Raw genomic sequence first — 20695 nt, 5'->3', positions numbered from 1 at the left:
GGACTGTCAAAAATAAGTCGTTTAAGCCCCCAGTCTGTGGTGCTTTGTTATGACAGCCCAAGCGGACTAATACACCATCTAATGATCTGTTAAGTTCACCAAGGGTCAAACTAAGTCCTAAAATTTGAGCAAAGAGTAGAGAATCTTGGCCAGATTTCACTTCTACTGCCTTTTGTGGCAAAGGGAGTTCTTCAAAGTCAAAATTCAGGACAGGAACCATGACTGAAAACCTGTGGTGCTGAGGGCTCAGACAGATGTCAGGATATTAAAGACTACTGCTCCTTAAAGTGAAGTGAAATGAACCACGACAACGGATGCAGAAAACCTGGGCTCAAATCCTGACTTCAGCACTCACACAGCGTGTGACTCCGGGCAAGTCAATTAATCTCCAATGCTTCATCTGGAAAATGGGGTTTATACCCGCTACTCTGCCTTATTCCCCTGCACAATGGGAGTAAAGAAGCATAGACTAGAGCTTCAATATTTGAGTTCTTTCCACCCCTCCCACCCATATTAAACTGCCTGCAAAAGTAGAACAGTGGTCTGTATACAATATATATTCAAATATTTACTGGCTCCTTGATTTTATAGACACACAATTCAACAAATATGGAATAAACTCCTGCCAGAGGCTGAGTACTGTCCCAGAACATGTGGGAGATGCACAGACAGGTTGAACCCCAGAGCCTGGAAGGAGCACTGGCGTGCAGACACTGATAACTAAAACGAGAAAGACACCAACACAGACACCACAAGAGGGGACAAAGCACCTTGGCGTTCAGAGGAGGGAAGAGGTTAATTTGCATTCTTCACGAACACGAGGGCATCTGAGCTAGATCTTTAAGAATGTATAGGATATGAACAGAGAGAGCTGAAGGAGATCATTCAGATAAATAATTGATAAGAAAGGGCCTGGACTCTGAGCAGTGATGATGTTAACAGAGAGGAGGAGGTGCACACGGGAGGCTGTTTCAAAGCAAGCAAGGACCAGCACGTGTGTGTGTCCACACCAGGGCGGGGGATTTGAAGAGAAAGCAGAGGCAAGAAGGACACACGAGGATTAACGGAGCACCCACTCTGTGCTGGCACCAGAGGGGGGACTCCTTAAGACCGGGGCGATCATAGTCCAGTGAAGACATAACACAACACAGCGTATCATGGGAGGGGCTGGTGATAAGGCAGGGTGATAAGCACAGTGGCAGAGATGTGCCTAGGGACACTACTCCAAGATTGGAAGGATCTAGAATAAGAACCTAATTCCTAGTAGCATCGATTGGAATTAGAATTAGCATTAGGACAGTGAGGGCGACAACTTGGGAAAAACTGAAGGAACGTGTACAGAAAGGGTGAGTGAGCCAAACGAACGAAATGTGGCACCCATCCCCGAAGGAGACCTGGCCACAAGTCCTGGGTGATGGGTGCCCTAAAGAGACGAAAGGCTATTTCCTATCCTGGCCTGTTGACTCTCTCTCCTCACTCAGCACCCCCAAGCCACCTTTTTTGGGGAAGCAACAAATAGCTTAACATGTTAAAACTAAAAAGGGACCTCAGACTAATCCTCTCACTTTACAGATGAGGAAACCGAGGCCCAAAGCCAAACAGGGGGCTTCCTGGGGCCCTAGTAACAGAGGAGGGCCTGAAGGGAAGTATCATCCTCCATTTTCAACCCCTGCCCCACATCTCCTCCTGGGACCCTCTCACCATCAAGATGCCCTTTTGCTCAGTCCCTCAAGCCTTCCTCCAATATCCTGACACTCATTTTGTGACATAAGGCAAGTCCCCTTTCCTCCCTGTCAACTTCTCATCTCTAAATTATAAACTAAAGTGGGTTTTCTCAAAAGTCCCAAGCAGCGCTGGCAGTCCACGAGAGCATTGCCACTACAAGGTTTTTCTGCAACCTAATTTCCACAGTTCTCTGCCAAATACCCAAAGGTGGTATTTTCTGCCTATTTATGAGGTTAGTGGAGCCAATGAAAGAGAACACTGCAGCAGAATAAAGAGATCTCAGCACTTGAGAGGATTTAAGGCCCATACCCAGGTTTAACTCCGTAGGTTAAGTAGTTCCAGCTGAAATGTCTAAAGCAGGTGATCGATCCGTTCGCTACTGTAGCCCCAGCTCCTTGAAGAATGCCTGGTACATGGCAGCACTTGACAAATATTAGTGGAATATATGTTGAAACTAACCTGCTCGCCATTTGTGTTTCTGACTAATCATACCTAGCTGTTCTACTACGTAAAATTTCTCCTCTTTTAAAGGATTTATCATAACAAAAGTCATTTCCTGGCGGCTTCTTGTAAATACTATTGCATCGTGTGCTAAATTTTTGAAAGCCTATGACTATGATGCCCTCATGATTTCATCTTATCCAGAGGCAAGAGTAATCAGATATTGTTCTCCCCATGCCCACCTTCCCGCTTGTTCAAACCTGTCTACCCAGGAAGGCCGCTCACCTGTGGCCTCTCCATCTTCCTTCCTTCCTTCAGAGGGCTTTCCAGTCTTAAACCCAGCACTGAACTTGCTTCCTCTAACGCTCTCCATCCTCCTCCCCTTCACTACCCACTCTCGGCAGCCATGAAACTTGGAAGCGTTTATTTTTACCATCTGTGTCTGACTGTGACTGTGAGTAGACGCAGCCTTGCGTTTAAGGCAGGAGCTCCCACCTCCCGTCCCTCCACTCCCACAGTTCCCTCTATAGATCACATGAAGGCTCTCAAGAGTCCTGCCTTTCCTTCCCCTCCCCCACGGCTCCACCCTAAACCATCTCGCCACCCCAGGCTCCCCGAAACTTCCTCCGAAATATTATTAAAGTATGCTCCAAGAAAGCGCTTTCACAATACAGAAAGTCCCCTTCGGTAGGTGTTCCCACTGCAGCCTGCTTCCGGCCTGTGAGCACTCTCTTCTCCTCCCGCACTTCAGCAACAACCATCGGCTCTCAAGTCTCAGGGTCCCAGTATCTACCTCTCACTACGGCACTCAGAATTACTCTGCACTGCAGTCTATGCACATCCTCGAGGGTCTCCCCTATCTGAGGGTGAGCTCCTGGGGCTTGGAACCACGTTTTATTCCTATCTTCAGCACGCAGTGGATTGTGTGTTTGTTCTAGAGAAAGCAGAGGGAAGGAGAACCCCAGCCCCCTCGTCTCTCCCCAACATCATACAGATTTCCAGCTGTCTACCAGCCCCCTCCACGGAGCTGTCCATTATGGGCGCCTCAGTAATCTCCAACTCTCCATAGTCAAAAGCAAACGAATTATTGCCCCACCCCCAAGCCTCCTGATTTCTGATGATTTCCGCCACATTAACTTGGCTCAAAGCAGAAACCACAGCCTGCTCTTCAATCACGTGTAATCAAGACCTACTGTACATCTACCTCACTATCTCCTCTCTCCTCTCCCATCCCCACTGCCTGCGTCTGAGGTCAGGCCCTGGTCTCCCCAAATGATCTCCTGGACTTCCAGCCCCTCTCCCACACAGCAACCAGAGGGATCTTCCTAAAACACCATGATCATATCACAGTCCTGCGTGTGAACCTGACATCTCCCCCAACGCCTCAGTGACAGATAAAGTGCAAGCTCCTTGCATGGCCTTCAAGGCCTGTCCAGATCTGGCCCCGATTATCATGACCCTCCACCCCACTCCACCCCACTCTCTCCATGTATTTTTCAACCCAGCCAGACCCACTCACCTTCATGCTCTTGAACCTGCTGTCTTCTCCTGCCTCTGTTCAGGGGGCTTCCTCTGGCTGGAATCCTTTACCCCAAGGTCCACCAAGGGCTCATTTCGAGCCCTAAGGCCCAACTCCCGTGAAATTTTTGTGAAGCTTTCCTCAACTAACGCCCAGGCTGTTACGTCTACTTTATTTACAGCAGCTTCCTTCTAAAATGACTTTGAGGCAGCTTACAAACTACGCACGCACAGCAACTAGTTTTTTTTTTTTAAGAGAATGACTATCAGGGCAAAGACAAGAGAGGGGTAAAGAGAGAGAAGCTAGGAGGTGGGGTAGCAATCACAACCTCTCTCATACGGTCTCATCTTCATCGTGCTCGAGCTGGACTGGCCCTGAGTTCTATCCAGAACGAGTTAGTTCCTCCTCTGTGAGCTCAGTGCCAGTTGGACATGACTGTACTGTAGCACTTCCCATATTTTTTGTAATTTGCTCTTTGTGTCTGTCTCCCTCACTGGACTGGGAAATTCCTAAGGGAAGACATAATTTCTGACTCATCTCTGAATCCCCGCATGAAGCACATGACTCAGCATGCGATTGGTACTCAGCAGACATTTGTGGAGTGAATATCACCATGGACAGGGAAAAGGGCACTGGTGCTGGTTGAAGTCTCCACCAGGCATTTGAAAAAACACTGTTTATCCCCACAAAAAATTACATGGCTGAGAAATGGGAGAACTAGGATTCAAACCCCAAACTCTCTCTCTCTCCAAAGCAACGGGTCTTTCCACTATGCACACGGCGCCCGCCCTTCACCATCATTGTGCGCCCAAATACCCTCTCCTTCGAGGCCTGGTTTTAAAATCACCCTTCTCCAAGAAGCCTTTCCTGCTCACTCAGGAAAGAAGTCAGCCTGAGTCCAGTGCTGACCGTCCACAACACTCAAGTAAGAAATGGTCACCTTGGTGGCTGAGAACTGAGCAGTCTGTGTAGGTGTTCCGCAGATGGTGGCGGGCCGTCAGCTCCTGCTCCTACTGCCTTGCCCCTGGTGCAGTCCCTAAGCCTTCCTGCCTTTCTCTTCCTTCTTCAGGGTCCAAAGCCTTCCAGTTCTCCCCCAGTCCAAAATGAACCCCAAAATAATCTCCTCATGCCCGCTGCTTCTCTAACCAAGTGAACTGTGTTCACAACACACTCCTTCATTACATCAGTCAGGCCTTCGTACTTTAAGCGTTCCATCAACCTTTAGGGCTGGTGAGCATCCCAGTCTCCTTGATACATTAAAAGAATTTCAGGAACCACAAGAAGGGACAAGGACATTTTAGGAGGCCCAATCACCTGGCTCTCAACCCATCTGAATACTTTTGGGGTGGCCTGGGAGGAAGAAGAGACAATCTGGGACCTCGCCCTAGCATCCCTCCCGCAGGCAGAATGCCTGGTCTCTAAGGGCAGGACGAATCTCGGTCCAGAACGCTGCCGGAGTGGTGGACCCTGGTCCCTTCCTCAACATCTTCTTCCAAAATCGTTCCCTCTCTCCGGAGTCCACCCTTGTCTCTCTCTGGCCCCAAACTCCCAGAGCAATCCTCAGTCTTAACTCAGGAACTATGTTTTAGAATTACTATTCAACAATTTCCTTGGTAACACCAGTGTCTTATTTGGCAGGGCTGCAAGGCACACCCCTGGCCCTGAAATTATCCTGTCTCGTTTTAAATGTGTGACAAATATATCCCAGCATCCTATACCCACTCTCCTGACACTGCAGGAACATTTGTAACCTTAAATGTTACCACATCTAAGAAACGCCCAAACTCCTGAATCGGAATACGGAGACTAAATTCTTCCCTGCTTCCTACTCCTAAATAAAGATTATTCATGCAATTTACAGTAGCTACTTCACAGCGCCGGTGTGCTGATTTAATTAGATAACTCACGCCAACTGTTTAGTACCTCGGGCCTGGTACATAGAAAGTGCTTAAAATTGAGCTATGATCATTTATGTACGTTGGTTCTCACAATTGTTCCTGGATCACACCACGCACTCCCGCACCCCCCCCCTCCCCCCCGCCGCGGCACCCCCATTTACAGAAGCAGAAGCCGAGGCTCCGGAAAGGAGCCTTCCCAAGGTCAGGGGGGCACGGACGTGATGCTCGGCCCTGGGCCTCCCCGAGTGAGGGAGCCCTCCCATTACACCCTGGAACGGGGCACAAGGGGTCTTAAAGGAGACAAGTATGGGAAAGCGCCGTGCACCGTGCCCGGCAGCCAGTGGGGACCCTAGGATGGGAAAACCGCGCCACTGCGGGTCACCTGGATTCCTCCCAAGCAGCCCCCGCGGCCTGGGGGTCCGGAGTCCCCGACCTCGGGTGCGCCGTGGAACGTCGCCGCGGTGCGCGCCCGGGGCTTTGTACGCGGCAGGCCGGCCCCGCTCCCGGAGTCGCTGTGCGGCGCGCGCCGGCGGCCGCCGGGCCTGCAAGGCAGGGGGCGCAGAGGCTCGGCCGGCAAGCCCGCCAGGCCGGCCCGCCGCCCGCGTCCCCCGCCGCCCGCCGCCCGCCCCGGAGCCTCCTACCTGCAGCGACGGCGCGGCGGCCGCGGCGACCGGGGAGAGGCCGGCGGGACGCGGGAGGCGGGCGGCCTCGGCTCCTCTCGCAGGCTGGGCGGCCGGCAGGGCCGCGGGCTCCGGAGCGCCGGGCGGCGGCGGCGCGCGCGCCGCGGCCACAAAGCCCGGGAGCCGCCGCCCCCTCGCGGGCCGCCCGCCGCCTGCGGGTCCGTCGGCGCCGAGGAGGGCGGGAGCGCGGCCCCGCGCAGTCCCCACCTCCCGAGCCGCGGCCGCCGGCCTCCCCGAGGGCTCGGGGCGGGGCGCGGGTGTCCCTCGCCCACCCAACCCTCTTCCTCCGAGCCGACATCCTGGTGCTGATTGAGGTCTTTTCCCACCTTCGAGGAGTCGCTGCTGAAGGGCCTGGAAAGCTGTGTTTCGTGTCCAGGAACAACAACAAAAGGATGCATTTGTCACAAGGGATTTGGCGGCCATGGACACGAGTTAGCTCAGTCCAAGCCCCCAGTCTAAGAAAGGGGACTCCAGGCTAACTGGAACAGCCAACTCTCTTGTGCTAGGTTCATCACGGAGCTCTGTTTGGTTTTGCTTTTTTAATTCGCGGGATGTGTCTCTCCCTAGGCTGCGCGCTCCCAGGGCAGTGGCTGTGCCCTCTGGAGCCCACGACCTGGCTCGGACCGTGTGCCGAGTAAATGGGAATTAATGCGCGGAGGAATGAATGCACAACAGATCAAACTGTAGTAGGACAAGGCACCTTTTATTGCCCCTCCCACAAGGATGGGTGGCCAGGAGTTTCTTTTGCCCTATATCCAGTGCAGAGATTCCGAGCTTAGAAGGGCAGAGGGCTGTTGAGCTTTTTGTCTTAATTAAGGTCAAATTCACAGAACATAAAATTAACCACTTTAAAGTGAACGATCCAGTGGCATTTATTACATTTACAATGTTGAGTAACCACCATTTCTATCTAGTTCTGAAACATTTTTATCACCCCAAAAGGAAACCCCCCGCTTGTTGAGCAGTCACTCCCCATCCCCTCCTCCTCCCAACCCTTGGCAACCACTGATCTATTTTCTGTCTCTCTGGATTTGACTATTCTGGACATTTCATATAAATGGAATCATACAATACGTGGCCTTTTTGTCTGGCTTCTTTCGGTTAGCATGATGTTTTCAAGGTTCGTCCACGTCGTAGCCTGTATCAGTTCTTCATTCCTTTTTATGGCTGAATAATATTCCATTGGATGTATACCACAACTTGTTTATACATTCATCCATTGATGGGTAGTTCCATCATCCACTGATGCATTATTTCCACTCTTTGGCTACTGTGAATAGTGCTGCTCTGAACATGCGTGTAAATGTATTTGTCTGAGTATTTGTCTTCAATTCTTTGGGGTATATACCTAGGGATGGGATTGCTGGGTCCTATGGTAATTCTATGTTTAACTTTTTGAGAAACTACCAAAAAGTATTTCCATAGTGGCTAAACGAATGATTTTACATTCACACCAGCAATGCTTGAGGGTTCCAAATTCTCCACATCCTCACCCACACTCGCCACTTTTCATTTTTCTGATTCCTTGTATACACTTGAGGCTACTGCCGCCCTCCCAGCTCCCACCACCCACAGCCCTAGGACAGACTGAGCCAGATCTTCTGCCCAGAAAGAAACAACCAAACACTTCCAGGGATCAGAAGGACCAATAAAAATGAAGACCCTTGCTATAACTGTTACACTGCTCTTTGTTCGTTATTTTATTAAAGATTTTATTTTTTTCCTTTTTCTCCTCAAAGCCCCCCAGTACATAGTTGTATATTCTTCATTGTGGGTCCTTCTAGTTGTGGCATGTGGGATGCTGCTTCAGCATGGTTTGATGAGCAGTGCCATGTCTGAGCCCAGGATTCGAACCAGCGAAACACTGGGCCACCTGCAGCGGAGCGCGTGAACTTAACCACTCAGCCACAGGGCCAGCCCCTCTTTGTTCATTATTTTAACAACAATTACTCTAGTATCCAAGTGGTTTTGAAATTGTCCAGAGAACCTGTAAACCAAGACCATCCCAAAGGAGCTGCTATTGGCAAACAAACTTTATGACCCTCACCTCACTGGAACCCCAGGCAGTACATCATTTCCACGTGGAGTTTTCCACTCCAGGGCCACATTAGATATCCATGAAGATTTCCTTCTTAAATGAGGATACGCTCAACGGAAGTCTATTGGGGTGTGAAAATAGAAAGTCAATTCAGATTGGAAATTTGACAGGTGGTAGAGGGTGAGAAAAGCACTGGATTTAACAGACAGACCTGGGCCTGAATCTTGACTTTACTGCTTATCTCGTCACAAATGAAGCTAACCTCCTCGCGTCTCAGTTTTCTCATTTCTAAGGTGGGAATAGTGATACCTACCTGGCACAGTTGATAAAAGCTTCTAGTCTTGACTTCAATAAATGATCAGTATCATTATTATTGTTGTTGTGATTATTTAAAACAATGATGATTGACAGGAGGTGCATGCAGAAATGCTAAGGAAACATAGAAAACATTTAATCATGTGTCTTCTTCTCAAATCAAGAGCTATCTCCAAAACTAACATGACCAGGGTGTCTACCTAGACCTGTAACGTGGTTGCCGCCCTCCCAGCTCTCTCCTTCTGCCCTAACTTAGCTCTGTCCTTGTTCCTTGTCCTTAGACAACCTTCTTAACCGAGTCTTATCTCTAAAGTGCAGTAACAATACCTGCTTAATAGAGTTGTTTGAGGATTCAGTAAGATATTGTATTTGTAAAGGGCTTAGCACAGTACAAGTTACATAGAAAATAATAGATGTTAGCTATTATTTTATTATTAATAATAAATCTGTTATAACTTCTCCGTAGAAAGAGTTTACAGAAGGGTGGAGTCTAGAGTCTAGTAAAAGGAAGCCATAGGGAAAGAACCCATTCGTGTGACTTGTCCCTTCCCCAAGAGCCTGAGGGTCCCCCCTCAGGAGGTCCATCCTCACGATGGAGACGAGTGATGCATTGCACTCAGACAGCTTGTGGAGACTGACTCTGAAATGGTCTCCCCTTTGCTCAGATCCATTCTCACCAAGCAGTCTTCACATAGGACTTGGTTTCTACAGAAGTTTTCTTAAGGGAGGGAAAAAGCACTGATCGTCCCACCCGAATACTCCAGAGTTCTGAGAAAGTACAGTTCTCTTCGTAAGTTAATACATTGCTGTTTAGTTTATCCATGTGGCTGCTATGATTTTGACTGGCTGGATCCAGTGTCCCTAAAATCTAATTAAGTATAGACATTAGAGACTACTTTCATCAGGCTCCTTTGGTGGCAAGGAACAGAGAGCCATTCAAACTTGCTAAGGGCAAAGATGGTTACTGAATTTCAGGTGAATTGAAAGCTGGGAACCCAAGTTGAGCAGGGACTCACAGGAACCTAAAAGCCACTAGGAACCAACCTTTATCTCTCTCACTTGAGGTCAGTGTGTCTTTCTATACTCTGCTCTCTGACTCTCTTTGTCCCTCGGTGTCCTCTTTGTCTTGTTACACCTTTGTCTCTTTCTGTATATGTGCTCCTCTCCCCTACCTCCCAGCCTGCTCCCGCTGTTTACTCAATGCACTTGGCCCTCGTGGACACCCCAACCGAGCTTCCTCCTTGTCACTTGGCTCATATTTACACACACACAAAATGTGATTGGCCCAACTCATCATTTCAAGCCAGGACACAAGCTGGCAGCCTAGGAATTGACTACTTTTGACTACAAGTCCACTTCTGACTCAGTCAGCTATTACGAGATGGAAGGGAGGTATCATCTGATACAAAAATAATCCCCCAGCACAGCAGGAACTGGGAGTGGGGGTATTCACCAGAAACTGGCGTGGGTGGGTACATGCACTGAAATTATTCTATTAACATGACCATACTTTCCGAGTCAAACAGCAGGATAAATAACACAAAAATTATTTGCAATTCACTCCCTGATGGCAGAGGCAGTCTGGGAGGTGTAGTTCAGATGCTGAAACATCGGAACTTCCGAAGCATTTTGATAGCTAATGACAATAATGGACGAAGATTTTTGAAATTGAGACTTTCCTAGGAAATCTTAGTCAATCTAAAATGGAGAATGATCTTATGAAGCATAATACCTACATCACAGAATTGTTCAGAGGACTAAATGAGTTCTACAAGTCACTTTAGTCATTCCCATGTAATTATTAACTATAATTATCATATAGGGAAAGACTGGACAGTCCTTGATCTGTGGTGACCCCACCAAGATACAGCTGTCCTGTTAGGCAATCTCTGACTGCTGGTCAATCAGTCTCTGCACATTTCTCTTTAAATACAACCTCAAACACCAGAGAAGCAGGAAGATGGTTTCTAGGAAGCTTCAGGGAATGGCGGTGATGCCTCCTAGGATCTTACCACTGAGTGCATGGAGTTGATTTTTTTTTTGAAGATTTTGTTTTTCCTTTTTCTCCCCAAAGCCCTCCACTAGATAGCTGTATTTTTTAGTTGTGGGTCCTTCTAGTTGTGGTATGTGGGATGCCACCTCAGCATGGCCTGATGAGCTGTGCCACGTCCGCGCCCAGGATCCAAACTGGTGAAACCCTGGGCTGCCAAAGCAGAGCGTGCGAACTTAACTACTCCTCCATGGGGCCGGCCCCTCGAGTTGATTTTCTATCTGAACATCTCTTTTGCTAGGTTGGAGAAGGGTAGGCTATTCTTCAGATGGCCAGATATATCCAAGTATCTTTTGTAAGATATGGGCAGTGAGAAAAACTAAAATGCCTCCACCTACAGAATCCAGCTGTCCAGGGAAGGAATGAGGCGAGAGAAGCTTGCAGTGCTGAACAAGAGGCTACAGGTGGAGCTGTTGAGAAGACCAAAAGCTAGTGCTGATGGAGCAACCTTGGAGAGTACCAGGTCAGACAGCGATGGGAGGACAGGGCCAGAGTGAAATCCACACTGCAAGAAAACTCCGGGAGTCATGTGTTTCGAATGCCTACTCCCCGCCTTTCCCTGAGACCTACCTTGTCTATTTTAGAGTGACTGGATTTGCAAGCTACTGGCCACAGGAATTGCTGGTGCCACAGCAATTTGATGTTGAGGTGGTTTTGGTGAACATATTTATTAGTACTCAGGTGTATTAGTTACTTATTGCTGTGTAACAAATTGCTCCAAAATTTAGAGGCTTAAACCAACAAACATTTATTATCTCACAGTTGCTGTGGGTCAGAAAGCAGCTTAGCTAAACAGTTCTGCCTTGGGGTCTCTCATAAAGTCACAGTCAAGATGTCAACTGGGGCAAGAGACAGGTTCCAGTTTGTCCTCGTGAGTTCCAGTGTTCTTTGCGGGCCCAAGTCTGTCTTCACAGGTTCTGGCTTGTCCTTGATCTCATCCACATCCAGCTTTCCTTCCCAACTGCCAACCTGGCTGACATACAGCGACTTCAGGCTCGGCAGCCTGCACAGACTGTTCCACCAGCTCCCACAACTACATGAGCTCTAACTTCTTTAAAAGGCCTAAAGACACTGCTGCAAGCCTGTGTTACTTTTCAGAAAACTGCTTGAAACTGTTCTATATTTCTAGACCTGCTCTGCCATTAATAGGCTGTGAAACCTTGGGGAAGAGGTTTATTATCTGAAAAATCAAGAGTTTGGTTTAGATCCCGAATGGCTGTTCCACCATTAGTTGCTACTGCTCTCTTCCCTTCACTATCAGATTTCTAACGCAGCAATTCCGCTTCTAGGTGTTTCTCCTAGAAAAGTATTTGCCTGTGATTACAAACAGATGTGTTCCTTGCAGCTTTGATGATGGTAAGTAAAGGAAGGCAGGAGGGAGGGAGGGGGGAGAGAAAGACAGAAAGTGAGAGAGAGAGAGAGAGAGAAGGAGGAGGAGGAGGAGGATAGAGGGAGAAGGAAACATCGGAAACGACCTAAAGGTCCCTCCTGGGGGACTCTTTCAATAAACTATGGTTTTGCATAGCACTGACAAAGCATTCTATTGATGTGGTTTTTTGTTTGTTTATTGTTGGTTTGGTTTGGTTTGGTTTGGCCCAACCATTTTGACTCCACAATTTTAAACCAGGTGAACATCTTAATCTTGGGCATACTCCCCTCCAACCAAGGACATTTTGATACAACTAAGAGTTAGCTTGCTCTGAACTCTGCAGCAAATATGAGTAGCTAGTGCTATAGGCAAAGCTAAAAAAGCAACAGACCAATGGAAGGTGACAAGGAAATGTTATTCCCTTGGAGCATCTGGAAGGATTTGCTTACAATATTCTCATAAATTACCTAGGAAATAAGTGTAAACTATCAGTATTTTATCCAATTCATAGTAAATATTTCTGGTAGAAATAATTCACACAAAATAAAGTAGACGATGGCTAAAACTGCACGTGATGAATGTCAGATCTGTTAACTTTAACTTGAAAAACAGGACTTGCTAGAAATAACGCTCACAGACTACAACTCAAAATGGCAGAAAACTAATCAATTACATTTAAAATAGAAAATTTTCATGGAAAAGAATTGACCCTTTGAATTCTACTAATTATAATTTCAGTAAAACAAAATGTAAAAATTTGGAAATCAATTAAACTGTGTTAACTGACCAAGGAATTAAATGAGTGTAATAGTGTGGACCCCAAAAAATATGCTCTCAACAAAAATTCGTGAATGATGATGTAATCCTGGTTGATATTCTTATGTTTGTAAACTTGATTCTAAATGTCTTTGAGTCAAAAGAATAGGGTAAAAATAGCAGGGGCAAAATCCTGGCGTTAGAAAGTCCTGTTTGTCTCCGTAGACCCCATGCTCCCACGCAGGTATTATTAGTTCTTAGAGTTAATTATTACAACCAGTGGTTTGAGAACCACTTCTCTAGAGAGATAAGAAAGGAGGGTCCAGTGTATACCATCCCCAAAGCATTTGTCATGGAATTTGACAAGTTGATTCTAAAATTCATCTGCAAGAGAAAATGTTCAAGAATAGTAAAGAAATTTTTGGAGAAGATCAGAGATGGGACTTGCCCTACCAGATGACAAAATAGTCTATAGACATAGAAATTAAATCTGCATGTCACTATACAAGAATAGACAATTAAATCCAAGCCATAAAATAGAGCCCAAACAGACTCTCGGACATGTGGGAATATCACACATTTAAACTGTAAGGAAAGGATTGATTAGTGCACAAAAGGGGTTGAGATAATTAGCTCTCCGCTTACAAAGAAATAACATTTCTACTCTACATCCTATTAAAAAATTCCAGATGGATTTTTTTTTTTAAGATTGGCACCTGAGCTAACATTGTTGCCAAACTTTTTTTTTCTGATTTTTCTCCCCAAATTCCCCCAGTACATAGTTGTATATTTTATTTAGTTGTGCGTCCCTCTAATTGTGGCATGTGGGATGCCGCCTCAGCCTGGCCTGATGACCGGCGCCATGTCCGCGACCAGGATCCGAACTGGTGAAAGCCCGGGCCACGGAAGCTGAGCGTGGAACCTAACAACTCGGCCATGGGGTCGGCCCCTCCAAATGGATTTTAAAGCTGTATGTATAAGAAAATTATACAAGTATTAAAATAATATACAGAACTTGTCTATATTATTAGAAAAGGAAATGCTTTCTCATGTAAGATACAAAAAGAAAAGCTATACAGGACAAAATGGATAAATTTAACTATGAAAGTTGACTCCTACCCACACAGTGCCCAAATCTTGGATTCTAATACATTTCTCCAATAAAAGGAACCAGAGTTCTTTGGAGAAATGGTTGGTTCTAGAATTAGGGCAGGAAATACACAAGAGGAGCCTGGAGTGTTTTGTAGTGCCAGGAAGTAAGGAAGAGTTAAATCACACACACACACAATTAGGGGGGTGTGTCAAAGAGACATAGGAGTCAATGGAAAGAGCTCCCAATGGCCAAAGCTGGAAAATTTGAACAGCAAAATAAAGTATTATTGAATTATAGCCCAAAGTATAAAATAAATAGCCATGAGTCAATACCAATATAAGTAAATGATTAAATAAATAAATAAATGGGGGAGAATAGACAAATCTACTAGGCAGAGGAATTCCAAATGATTTATGAAGATACTCTGCCCTCAAGGATGTGCAGCTTAACTCCCACTCCTTAAGTGCGGGCTATGCACAGCAACTTCCTCCCAAAGAGAACAGTATGGAAACGGGGGAAAGGAAGAGTAACGTTATAGTGGGAAAACTGGACAAACACTACCTCGGCCAGGTGATCAAAGTTAATGTCAAAGGTGGCAGGTCATGTTGAGTCATACCCTTGTAGTGATGTGATGAGAATGGCACTTTATCTCTGTGGTTTTCCTCCCCAAAACCCAAAACTTCAGTCTAATCACGAGAAAAACATCAGACAAATCTCAGCTGAGGGGCAAAATACCTAACTAGTACTCCTCAAAACAACACGGTCATCAAAAATAGGGAAGTCTGATAAACTTTCACAGCCAAGAGGAACATAAGGGGACATGACGAGTAAATATAATGTGCTACTGTGGGTGGGACCCTGGAAGAGAAAAAGGATGTTAGGCTAAAACTAAGGAAATCTGATTACAGCATGAGCTTTTGTTAATAATCATGTATCAGTGTTCCTCTTCCCAACCCCAAGCATAAAAAAAAGAAAGATATTCTGACTGCAGGATGGAGAACAGATTGGGTAAAACAATAATAATAATAATAGTAATAATAATGTGTTGATATTGGTTCATTAATTGTGACAAGGGTTCCATACCAATATAAGAGGTTAACAATAGGAGAAACTGGGTGGGGGGTATACACCAACACTGTCCTATCTTTAGTTCATTGTGACCTTGACAGTGTTAAGAAGTATTAGATATTTTATAGGATATCTCTCAATTTTTTGCAACATTAGACTGCAAAATTACAGATTTTGGGGAGGGCAGTAGCTATTAGAATTTTTAAAAGTGCTTTCCTAAATAGTGAATTCTAGAGAAATACTACTCACACATATTAAAAAAAAGGGCATGAACAAGAGTTTATGAAGCATTATTTTTTTAAAAAAAGCAAAAATTTAACATCTATCTATAGGGAAATGATTAAACAAACTACAAAATAGCCACAGTATAGAACACCATATTTCACTGACTTCAGGATGTCATCAATTAGAGACATCACTATTTATGTATCGTTAAGAAAGAAAAATGCTCCTAATTAAACTACGACACAAAACTTTCTTATCATTTATAATTTTTAGTTTATACTATTCAAAAAACCAGTTGAGACAAGACATCGATTTCTTTCTTTTTAAAGATTGGTGCCTGAGCTAACATCTGTTGGCAATCTTTTTTTTCTTTCTTCCCCCCAAAGCCCCGCAGTACACAGTCATATATTGTAGCTGTAGGTCTTTCCGGTTCTCTCTGTGGGACGCTGCCTCAGCACGGCCTGATGTGAGCTGCCATGTCCATGCCTGGGATCCAAACTGGCGAAACCCCAGGCCACCGAAGCAGAGGGCATAAACTTAACCACTTGGCCGTGGGCTGGCCCCAACACATGAATTTTTTAATTCCATATTATCCTTGTACATACAGTAAAATGAAAGTATTCATGAAATAAATTGATTACAGCATATCTAAATCTTATCAGAGTCTGAACCTTCTGAATCGTGTTTAGACTCAGAATCATCAATATTCTAGGCTGCTAACATCCATTCTGCACGTTTTGAAGCGTATCCAGCAGGCAATGACAACCACATCACCACTGCTGCCTGCCTGACGGCAATTGTAAGATTTTACAATTTTAGAGATCATAAAACGTGAACGAAAAAGTATGCCTTAGAACAATGAAACAAGAGTATTATGCAGCTGCTAAAGGAACCAAGGGAATTTCATACATGCCACTATGGAAAATTCTAATTCATATTGCTAAGGAAAAATAGCAACTTGCAAAAAATATATACAGTATGAGCTCCTTTATAGAAAAAACAAAACTAACCTCTATATTTCTGTGGCAGACACTGAAAATTTGGTTACCCAAAAGATACTCACAACTCGCTTCTACCTTGCCATTCCATACTTTAGATACTTGAAAGGTAAATGACTTTCTTAGACTCCCTTGTTGACAGAGGGATCATGTGATACTGTTCTGACCAGTGAGTTGTAGGCAGATGGACCGGCAGCCTTCCTTTCCTGAATAAAAATATAAAACTTCACAAGAAGATGACTTTTGTCCTCTCCTGTCTAGTATGCGGACACATACTTAGAGGAGCAGTAATCACCTGTGGCCCTGAGGACAAAAGCCAAACACTGAAGGACAGAAAGAGCCGGGGCTCCTGATGACATCACAGAGCTGCCCTGCGCTGCTGGCTCTGCCCCTGGGCTTAATTTGGGATGAGCCCAATAAACTGCTTTCTTTTGTTGGGTATTCAGTTGCCTGAATAAAGTCCCAACTGCCACGAGTCATACATGTGTAGAGATAGATTGAAAAATATCTGAATAAAACGCACAGTAACCTAATAAGAGAGGATGACAGGAGGAGAGTAAGATTGGGAGGGGATGTTGCGGGACTTCAGCTTTACTTTTATTTGTTGAATTTTTTACAACTTAAATGTATTTGCATCTTATCTATGTAATTAAAAACATAACTGTTTTTATAAGATTGATGTCATAAATGGAAAGAGACTTGCCGACAAGAAAAGAGCTTACAATGGAGCAGTATCTCAGGCTAAGATATTTTTTTCAAATGACTTAAGTCCAGAGAAGACAATTTTTCTACTTTCCATTCAAAAAGGTTAATCTGGCTTAATTTACTTGTTTGTGGAGAGTGCAGGATTCTGCAGAGTGGACACCAGTTCCTTTTCTAAGAGCTCACAGATTAGCTTGGATACAACCCATCATGGGTTTGGATTGGTGCTCAGTAAAAGTCAAGATTACCAGACTGCATTTTCCAAGATCTACTGTTTTCTCCTTTTTAAAATCAGAACATTTTCCAGTCTTGAATTTCCTCTTACTTCTCATGTACTCTGATATTTTCCAAGGATTACCAGCATAACAGTTGCATACAAAAGGTCCTGGCACAAAAAAACACATGATGATGATGATGCTATTAATAAGGACAATGACAGTAAGAGCACTTACCACTTCCTGGGCATTTTCTGTGTGCAGGCACTGTGCTGAGCCCTTTACACACACTGTCTCATTCAACCTTCACAAAGCTCTGTGAGGTCCATCACTATTAGCAGCTCCGTTTTATAGAGGTAGACACTGAAGCTTGAGCAGCTAACTTGCTCAAGGCCACCCAAAGTCATACAGTCACAACAGATTGGAACCTGCAGAGCACCAGCTCTTAATCTCTAAGCTTAACTGAAAAAAAAGGGCAAAATCAATAGACTTGTAATGTGAGCAGTAAAAGGCTCATCGTGTGTAAACTGAGGTCAGTCCCCAACAGGCTCTCTTTGAGCACCTTCCATTCACCCACTAAATGGCCCCAACCGCACTCACCAAGCGGAGCCAGAGCCGACTCCCTTTCTCATCCTTTCCGTATTTTCCTTATCACCGTAGTCTAAACTCCGCAGGCTCCTCCCCTACTGCTGCCACTGGTGCCCCCTGCGCAAGCGCACTGTGGCCCAGAACTTAACCAGGGGTCCGCGTGTCCCCGAGCTCGGGGCGCCGCCGCCGAGGGAGCGCGCCCGGCGGGGCCGCGCCGGGGGTGGGCGGGGCCTCGTGTGAGCCGCTGAGTGGCGCGGGCTTTGGGCTTTCGGAATGAATGGCGGGGACTGCACTTTTCGCGGGGAAGGAGCCGCAAGAAGTTTCCGTCGCACGAGTATTTCATCACCCATCCATCTATTCCTGAAATATGTTTTAGTGACTACTGTGTGCGAGCACCCACCTGGCATGGAGACTGTCCTCCCTGGGCTCCCGCACTTGATAGAACAGAACACAAGATGTGAGAGGTGGTCCTTGAAACCCCACACCTCCCAACATCCATACCGGAGAATGTGTAGTACAGTAGGGGGAGAAACTGGGCCTAAGTAGGGGTTCATGTCTCTACCCACCAGGGAACCGGCACCCAGACTGTCTCTAGGCTTGCCGTTCCTTTCTCGTCTATTTTCCAGGGCCCTCGTCCTTACCCCGCCCACACTTAGGTCAAGGTCGTGTCCGTCCTGCTTTCTAGAAGCTTACACTCCAGTGGGGTTAGAACACTCCACCATAATATAGGATGAGGAAAGGGGGCACTTAACAGAGGGGCAGGTAGCTAGGGACTGGTCTGTGGAAGGCAGACAGTCTTCAGCTGGTCCCCTGGATGATCACTGTAGTTCAAAGTAACTAATGACAGACCCAACGCATCCAGAGTACTTGAGAAACTAAAGGTCCTCCTTCAGGAAGCTCGTGATCAAACAAAAAAAATTAAAGAGTAGAAACAGTAGGCTGTGCTGTTAACTAGGAGACAGCAAAAGAAAGAAATAATAAATAGAAAAGTAGTGATTTTGTTTTACCTGCTTATTTGTATTCTTGTGACAGACTGTTTTTATTGCAATTCTATTTTCTCCGAAGTTGAATAGTTTCTTGAATCTGCTGCAACCTGGGCCATTTTTGCCTGAATTCCTCTTTCCTCAATGTCTAGTTCATGTCCCCCTCTGCTCTCCCTCCCAGTTCTTCCTCCCCATACCTACCACCTTCCCCTAATAATTGTTTAACAAATCCTACATTGTAGAAATGGTTTCTGCTCCCATTCTGCTCGGCTCCTAAACCATCTTCCTTTATTTCTGGGCTGTATAGTGTTTAATTCATTAAAAAACAGCCAAATCTTCTTCTTGTTTTACTTTATTGACTATTTTATAATTTCCTGGTTCCAAAAAGCTTTCATATATCCAGTCTTACAAACAAGTAACCTGGTAGATTCCTTGACACTGTCCCCAGCCCCACACCGCCATATCCAGTATATTACCAAGTCTTATCAATTTTATGTGCCCAAAATTTCTCTGACTTTTCTTCGTCTGCCCATCCCCACCCACCACCTTAGTCCAAGCTCCAACTTGGATTACTGCTGTACCTACCTCCATTTCATTTTCGCCTCCCTGCCAATCCATTCTCCCCCGAGTAGAGTGACTTTCTTAAAACACAAATCTAATCTCATCAGATGCCTAATACTTGTCAATGGCTTACCTTTGTCTTAAGCATAAAACCCAAAATCCTTAATAGGACCTACAGTGTGGCCCTGCCAAAATCTTCACTCTCTTTGACTCACTTCTCCCCTTTTGTCTTTTTGTTTCACCCACTGTCCTTACAGTTCCTTGGTGACCTCCCACCTCAGGGACTTTGCATATACTATTCCCTCTGCTTAGTGTGTTCTTTTCCTTGCTCATTACATTCTTTTTAAAATTTAAAAAATTTTTCCAACTTTATTGAGGAATAATTGACAAGTATAGTTGCATATGTTTAAATGCACAACATCATGATTTGATGTACATATACATTATGGAATGAATGCTAAGATCAAGATAATCAATGCACATCCATCAGCTCACACAGGTAACCCTTTTGTGTGTGTGTGGTGAGAATGCTTCAGACCTACTCTCAGCAGCTTGCAAGTATATGATACTGTACTATTAACTACAGTCACTGCTGTACATTAGACCCTCAGAATAACTTCTTATAGCTGAAAGTTTGTACTCTTTGACCTACATTTCCCCATTTCGCCCTCCCCTCAGTCCCTGGCAACCACCATTCTATTCTCTGAGTCTATGAAATTGGCTTTTTTTTTTAGATTCCACATATGAGTGATACCATATAGCTTTTGTTTTTCTCTGTCTGGCTTATTTTACTTAGCATAATGCTTTCCAGTTTCATCCATGTTGTTGCAAATGAAAGGATTTCCTTCTTTTTTATGGCTGAATAATATTTCATTGTATACCACATGTTGTTTATCCATTCATCCATCAACAGACTTTTATGTTGTTTCCGTTTCTTGGCTACAGTGAATAATGCTGCAGTGAACATGGATATGCATGTATCTCTTTGAGGTACTGATTTTATTTCCTTCAGATGCATATGCAGAAGTGGGGTCATATGGTAGTTCTGTTTCTAAGTTGTTGAGGAATCTCCATACTGTTTTCCATGATGGCAGTACCAATTTACATTCCCACCAACAGTGTATAAGGGTTGCCTTTTCTCCACCTCCTTGCCAACATTTGTTATCTCTTGTCTGTTGATAATAGTCATCCTAACAGGTGTGAGGTGATATCTCATCGCAGTTTTGATTTGCATTTTTCTGATAATTAGTGATGTTGAGCATCTTTTCATATTCCTATTGGCCATTTTTGAATGTCTTCTTTGGACTCATCCCATTCTTGCCACCTACATATCCTTTAGATGTCAGATTCAACATTACTTCTTAGCAGAGACTTCTCTGACTCCCAGACCAGGTCATTGCAAAGATAAATTCTAGCCAGTAAGCATGATTAAAGCAAGAAAGTGCATGTGTTTGGAATTTGATTTGCTCCT

General features: G+C 45.2%; 1 protein-coding gene across 5 annotated transcripts in view; it reads right to left on the bottom strand.

The window, feature by feature from the left end:
- The window catches only part of MSANTD3 (Myb/SANT DNA binding domain containing 3), a 36290-nt gene extending 18491 nt beyond the window's left edge, over positions 1-17799 (bottom strand). The window contains exons 1-2 of one of the 5 annotated variants that reach the window (XM_070250828.1): positions 17693-17799; positions 17330-17554 (exon numbers count right to left, since the gene is read on the bottom strand). The gene's annotated coding sequence lies outside the window, so the exon portion shown is untranslated. Of the gene's footprint in view, positions 1-3685; positions 5512-5965; positions 6194-6224; positions 6400-6589; positions 6896-17329; positions 17555-17692 lie in introns of those variants that run through there. The other 4 variants (XM_070250829.1, XM_023629762.2, XM_023629764.2 and 1 more) reach the window with 4 other exon arrangements.
- Between the last annotated feature and the right edge of the window lie 2896 nt (positions 17800-20695).

This window comes from Equus caballus, chromosome 25 (assembly GCF_041296265.1).
Source record: "Equus caballus isolate H_3958 breed thoroughbred chromosome 25, TB-T2T, whole genome shotgun sequence".
NCBI lineage: Eukaryota > Metazoa > Chordata > Mammalia > Perissodactyla > Equidae > Equus > Equus caballus.
The sequence above is the reverse complement of the archived record's forward strand: the minus strand, read 5'-3'. Positions and strand labels throughout refer to the sequence as shown.